Below are 5,152 nucleotides of genomic sequence, written 5' to 3'. Positions count from 1 at the left end.
CGAGCTGGCAGCCAGCACAGAGCCTGACGCGGGGCTCGAACCCACAAACCGCGAGATCATGACCTAAGCGAAAGTCGGATGCTTAACCGACTAAGCCACCCAGGCGCCCCTTACATTTTCATTTTTTATGCATAAATAATATAACATAAAAATATAGACATTTTTTATGTTTTTAAACCATTTGAAGACATGATCTAAAAAATTACAAATAAAGAGAAAAGTTACAACACTAAAAACTTAGTGTTCTTAACAACTCCTTCCAGCTGAATGAAACCTAATGCTAATTCTGTAATTAGAGAGATGGCTACCAAATGTATATTTATATTTTATATAATATTTATAATTTATGTTTTTTCACTTTTGGAAAAAAGTCAAAAGAGGAATAGTAATTCATGACACATGAAAATTATATGAAATTCATGTTTCAGTATCCATAAATAGGTCTTTTTTGGAACACAGCTATGTCTATTTAGTCATGTATTGTCAATGGCTGTTATCTCAGCCAGAGTTGAAGTAAATAGTTGCCACAGAGACCATACCTGCGGCCCACAAAGCCTAAATTATTTATTATCTGGCCCTTTATGGAAAAGGTTTGCCGACCCCTGTTCTAGTGGGTACTAATATGCTAGACACCACGGTAAGCACTTTGTATGTATTTTATCTCATTTAATCTTTGGAACCATTCTTTCTGACAGAGGTTCTGTTAGTCTCTACATTGTCAAAATGGGAAACTGGGTTCTGAAAATGTGCATTTCTAACTAGCTTCCAGGTTATGCTGATGCTGCTGGTTCACAGATCACAGCCTCTGAATCAGCAATTCTCCACCTTGATCGCACATTAGCATCCTCTGAGGAAATTTTTAAAAATATGCTGCCCAACCCTCCTACACTGTTGGTAGGAATGTAAACTGTTACAGCCACTCTGGGAAACAGTGTGGAGGTTCCTCAAAAAATTAACAATAGAACTCCCCTATGACCCAGCAATAGCACTGCTAGGAATTTACCTAAGGGATACAGGAGTGCTGATGCAAAGGGGCACATGTACCCCAATGTTCATAGCAGCACTCTCAGCAATAGCCAAACCATGGAAAGAGCCTAAATGTCCATCAACAGACGAATGGATCAAGAAGATGTGGTTTATCTATACCATGGAATACTACATGGCAATGAGAAAGAATGAAATCTGGCCATGTGTAGCAACATGGATGGAACTCGAGGGTGTTATGCTGAGTGAAATAAGTCAGGCAGAGAAGGACAAATACCATATGTTTGCACGTATAGGAAGATTAGGAGGAACTTAACGGAGGAGGACCGCAGGGGAGAAGAAGGTGGGAAATAGTGGGGGAGAGGGAGAGAGGCAAACCATGAGAGACTCTTGAATGCTGAGAACAAACTGAGGGCTGATGGAGGGGGGAAGAGGGGAAGGGGAGTGATGGGTATGGAGGAGGGAAATTGTTGGGATGAGCACTGGGTGTTATATGGAATCCAACTTGACCATAAACTATGAAAGAAAAAAAAAATGCTGCCCAGGCCTCATCCCTCAGAGATTATGATTTAATTGGTCTAATACCCAGGCATTGATATTTTTTAAAAAGCTTTGCTGGTGATTCAAAGATACAGCCAGGGTTGAGAATCACTGCTCTACTGAAATCCTACTGAATGATAGTAAAGAGAACATTCAAATGAGAATCCAAAGACATTAGTTCTAGTTCTAACTCTGATATGCCATATTGANGGGAAATAGTGGGGGAGAGGGAGAGAGGCAAACCATGAGAGACTCTTGAATGCTGAGAACAAACTGAGGGCTGATGGAGGGGGGAAGAGGGGAAGGGGAGTGATGGGTATGGAGGAGGGAAANTCTCTCTCTCTCCTAGAAATAAATAAAACATTAAAAAATTTTTAATAAAAAAAAAAGGAAAGAAAAATGGGGAGCTCAAACCAGATGATCTCAGAGGGTTCAAGTTCTGTGACCTGTCAGGTCCTCAAATAAACAGGTGGGAGGGTCAGAAGAAGAACTCAGATCTTACAATGCACTGGATGCAGCAGCATAATCCCAAACACCAGGCCCATTTAGGATAAAACTGATGGCTGACATCCGTTATTGTTTGGCAATGTAGCAATATAGAAACTCTCCCACATAGCCATGCTGCCTTACATACCACATAGCTAGAGTTGCAGTAAAAAATTATTTAATGATTATGAGAGTAGTATTTCATTGTAGGAAATTTGGAAGATTACAGAATGTATGAAGAAGAGAACCCTATAATCCCTAGAACCATGTTTTTAATAGCTTTGTTTATGAGATCTCAGCCAAGTAAATGGCATCATGATCAAATGACTTCCCACAGAAGCAGGGGGGCTCGGTGGCCTGAAAGGTCCTCCCCCACAAAAGTCCTAAACGTTAAAGCCCTATTATTACATCTCTGGTAAATGCAGCTCCAAGCCTGGACTGGAAGGCTGTGTAGGCTCCTAGTGAGAGCATGGGAACTACAGCCTATAAACTAAAGGATTTTTGACAGTTCTTTCATGCCTAATTGGTACTGGGATACTCTCAGCTTCCTCACTTGTGGATTACCCACCATGGAAATTTCTCCTGAACAAGTCTGTACAACTCTTGAATGCACAGGAAAGATTAAATTAGATAAGGAGGCTTGGCCCTTTGCTTTCATTGATAGTAACTGAGTGACCCAGATCTTTACTTCTTTAGAAATGCATGGAGGCAATAGCATGCACATACGAGAATGGGCTGGGACCTGACAGTTGTAGGTTCAAATCCAACTAATGCCTCTGTTTTGAACTGAATGTTTGATCCCTCCAAATTCATATGTTGAAGCCCTAACCCCTGAAATGTGATGGTATTTGGAGGTGGGGTTTTAGGAGGAAATTAGGTTTAGATGAGGTCACAAGGGCAAGGCCCCAATAATGAGATTAATATCTTTATAGAAGGGGAAGAGAAACCAGAGCTCTTGCTCTCTCTACCATGTGAGGGCACAAAGAGCAGGTGGTCATCTGCAAGCCAAGAACAGAGCCCATACCGGGGAACTGAATTGGCCAGCACTTGGTCTTAGATTTCCCAGCCTCCAGAACTGTGAGAAATAAATGTCTATTGTTTAAACCATCGTGTCTATGGTATTTTGTTATGGTGGCCAGAGTTGACTAAGACAGCCTCGCATTAGTCATTTTTTTCTTTCTGTAAATAGAGATAATAGTATCCATGCCACAGAGTTACTCTGAAGATTTAATGATAATTCATATGTAAGTAAAACAGAGTACAGTGTTTAAAACATATTGAGTGCTCAGAGAATGGCATTTTTAGGATTACTGTTAGTAAAACAAAATAAAACTTAGCTATTTTGGGATATAGTTACCTTGGGGAGAGAAAGAAATTCATATCCTTTTGATTGTCTTTTAGATGGATTGGTTTCTGTGGAAATCCTAAGTGCTAACACATCCAGCAAGAGAGATGCTACCTCTTGTCAGTATGGAGACATTACTTCGTGCCAAGTGTTTTTGGCGCCTAGCAATTCCTGGTTCTGTGAGAGAACTGCATAAAGATTATAGAATAGTGCCTCCTCAGAATTTTTCCAACTATGAATCCATGAAACGGGAATTCAAACTGGAGATTCCAGAGTATTTCAACTTTGCTAAAGATGTCCTGGACCAATGGACCGATATGGAAAAGGTATGAAGCAAGGGCCAGTTCAACTACAGTCTCTCAGATGGAAGTGATTTTGCCCCCAGGGGATATTTGGCATGTCTGGAAACAGTTTTGTTGCCATGACTTATGAGAAGGTGTGTGCTAATGGGTAAAGGCCAGGGATGCTGCCACACATTCTCTAATACACAGGACAATTCCCCATAGCAAAGAATTATCTGGATCAGCATGTTAATAGTTCCATGGTTGAGAAAGGTGATGGTTATAAAAATGCATGATTATGGGTTAACTTCTTAAAACTCCAAAAAGGAGTCAAATGACAGTGATTCCAAGAGTCATAAATGGTAGGAAATGAGGCATAGATATATCATTGAGAGACTGTAGAGGGATACAAGAGTTCTAACTTTTTGGAAAGAAAAGCATTTGGGCTAAATGAGAAATGACATATACTGGAAGAAATGACATGGCTCCGAACAGCTAGAAATAAAGACTCTAGAGTTATTTTCCAATATTCCATGTGTGTCCTAACTAATGACATATGAACTTTCCTCTGGATAAATATTCCTTTAAGTCAGTTAAAATAGAATTTAGGTGCATAATTACTTTTAAATCCATGACTGGTTTGTCTTTCCTCAGGCTGGAATGAGACCTTTCAATCCAGCCTTCTGGTGGATAAATGGAAGTGGAGAAGAAGTGAGGTGGAGTTTTGAAGAACTGGGATCTTTGTCTAGAAAATTTGCCAATATACTTACAGAAGCCTGTGCCCTGCAAAGAGGAGATCGAGTAATTGTGATTCTGCCCAGGATCCCAGAATGGTGGCTTGCAAATGTAGCCTGTATGCGAACAGGTTAGTAGCGTTTGCAATCTGATTATATTTAAAGTAGGTTAAAAATAAATAAAGTAGGTTAGATGAGAGATTTTCCAAAACATTTAAGTAATCACGAGACATTCATTTGGGTGAATTATTTGAGGAACTGTACACAATATAGTATTATTCTCAGAAACCTTAGGAATGTGTTGGAAACATTCCATGGCTTTTGACTTAAACCCTGAGTTGGGTTTTTCATAATGAAATAAGTTTATTTTTTAAATTGTTTTAAGTTTATTTATTTATTTTTTGAGAGAGACAGAGAGTAGGGGAGGGCCAGAGAAAGAGAGAGAGAGAGAGAGAGAGAGAGAGAGAGAGAGAGAGATTCTCAAGCTGACTCTGTGCTGTCAGCACAGAGNCATTTTTTTCTTTCTGTAAATAGAGATAATAGTATCCATGCCACAGAGTTACTCTGAAGATTTAATGATAATTCATATGTAAGTAAAACAGAGTACAGTGTTTAAAACATATTGAGTGCTCAGAGAATGGCATTTTTAGGATTACTGTTAGTAAAACAAAATAAAACTTAGCTATTTTGGGATATAGTTACCTTGGGGAGAGAAAGAAATTCATATCCTTTTGATTGTCTTTTAGATGGATTGGTTTCTGTGGAAATCCTAAGTGCTAACA

General features: G+C 39.4%; 1 protein-coding gene across 1 annotated transcript in view; it reads right to left on the bottom strand.

Annotated features, from left to right (window-relative positions):
- Positions 1-5,152, bottom strand: part of ERI2 (ERI1 exoribonuclease family member 2) — a 51,787-nt gene that overhangs the window by 14,812 nt on the left and 31,823 nt on the right. The gene's annotated exons all lie outside the window — the stretch shown is intronic.

Source organism: Crocuta crocuta, unplaced genomic scaffold (assembly GCF_008692635.1).
Source record: "Crocuta crocuta isolate KB4526 unplaced genomic scaffold, BGI_CrCroc_1.0 scaffold73, whole genome shotgun sequence".
Taxonomy (NCBI): Eukaryota; Metazoa; Chordata; class Mammalia; order Carnivora; family Hyaenidae; genus Crocuta; species Crocuta crocuta.
The sequence above is the reverse complement of the archived record's forward strand: the minus strand, read 5'-3'. Positions and strand labels throughout refer to the sequence as shown.